Source organism: Psammomys obesus, unplaced genomic scaffold (assembly GCF_907164565.1).
Source record: "Psammomys obesus unplaced genomic scaffold, mPsaObe1.curated_primary_1811, whole genome shotgun sequence".
In the NCBI taxonomy this organism is placed as follows: Eukaryota; Metazoa; Chordata; class Mammalia; order Rodentia; family Muridae; genus Psammomys; species Psammomys obesus.
The window spans coordinates 15,688,796-15,690,590 of NW_026585894.1; positions in this window are offsets into that span (position 1 = coordinate 15,688,796).

Below are 1,795 nucleotides of genomic sequence, written 5' to 3' on the forward strand. Positions count from 1 at the left end.
TTACTTGAGCCATATGGTAGTTCTATATCCTGTGGTTTTTAGAAACTTTCATACCTCTATCATCACCTCTTATTCCTCTCACTCCTTTGTACTCCGACGTATTGATATCTTGGATATTTTGAACAGGTAAGACAATTGCTAGTTTTTACCCTTACCCTTGCTACTGCTTTCAATAATGCTCACACTCCAGGCATCAACCTGCTTTGCTCCCTCACTTCATTCAGACCATTGCCAGTTACTTCTCTCTAACTCTCCTACCCAGAGAAACAGTCTTTTTTAATGCTCTTTTCTGTTAATTCACATTTTATTTCATTGTGGCACTTTCTTTGGCCATGTTGCATATTTGTTTAGAGTTTCTTACACCTTATAAAATTATGCTGAATAGTTAGTGGGGACTTGGTAAATACTTCTTGCGTGGACGTGTGAGATATGAGAAGATAGATGAGTTATTAAAGAGTTTACATAAGTAAGTGTACAACTGCAAAGGTGATGAATCAATGGGTGTACTAATAGGTGAAAAAGGAGACTTTCCAAGTAGAAGGAATGCTGAAACGTAGGTATGTTAGTGAGGTCCAGAACACTGAAAAGGGATTGGCAAACAGAGAGGAGAGGGGAGTACTATAAGCTAAAGGAACAGCTTGTACCAAAACCCAAAGGTGGGAGAGGCCTGGCAGATCTGAATATCAAGATAAAGGGTATATATAAAGATATATATCTATATATCTATATATCTATATATCTATATATCTATATATCTATATACCTATATATCTATATCTATATCTATCTATATATATATATCTGAGGGGCATAAACTTGAAAGAAAGCAAGAAGATACATGGGCATTTGGAAAGAGAAAAGGAAAGAGGGAAAAGATGTAACTATATTATAATCTCAAAAATATAAGAAATAATAATAAGAGATACACGCACATACACAAATAACAAAAGGGCCATGAATTAGAAAGCAAAGGAGGATTGTAGAGAAAATGTAATCTAGCATCATGGCTACTCTGGCTGGAATACAGACACATCTTCAATCCCAGGAGACATTGGCAAGCAGATCTCTGAGTTCAAAACCAGCCTGGTATAGAGCAAGTTTCAGGTAAAGAAAAGCTTAGGTCCTGGTATAGTGGTACATGCCTTTAATCCCCACACTCCAGAGACAGAGGTATGCAGATCTGAATTCTAGTCAGTGCTATTCAGGGAGTTCAGTTGAGTCAGCTATTTCAGAGGCAGTGAGTGCATTGGAGTTGAGTTCACGGCAGTTCAGTTTGTGGAATTCAAGAGTACTTTTTAACTGGGGAAGTTTTAGAGAGAGGTTGTAGAGAGAACAAACTAGACACAGGTGAAGACAGATGAGCCAGAGAATGAGAAGGAGCCAAGATATTAGAACAGACTGCTACTGTGAGTTTGAGTCCAAGTAGAGCAATTCAGTGAGAAGCTAGATTAATTCAGTCACTTTGGAGAGAGTTTGATCCAGAACAGGTGAGTTGAACCAACCAGCCAGAGTTCAGAAAGAGCTTGAAAGGGTGGGCTTATTCAGCAGTAAGTCTTGGAGTCTGAAAACATTTTAAGCCTAGAATAGATTGTACAGAGGCTAGAAGCTTCCAAGACTGGTCTGGGTTAACAGACAGATGCAGTAAGTATCAGAGATGACAATTACATCACGCAAATAAAAGCAACTTCTACAGAAGATACATAGGAAAGCCTGGAGGAAAGAATATAATTATATTATAATCCCCAAAGTAAAATATTTTTAAAATAATGAGCTTGGAAGGCAGACACAACCCAAA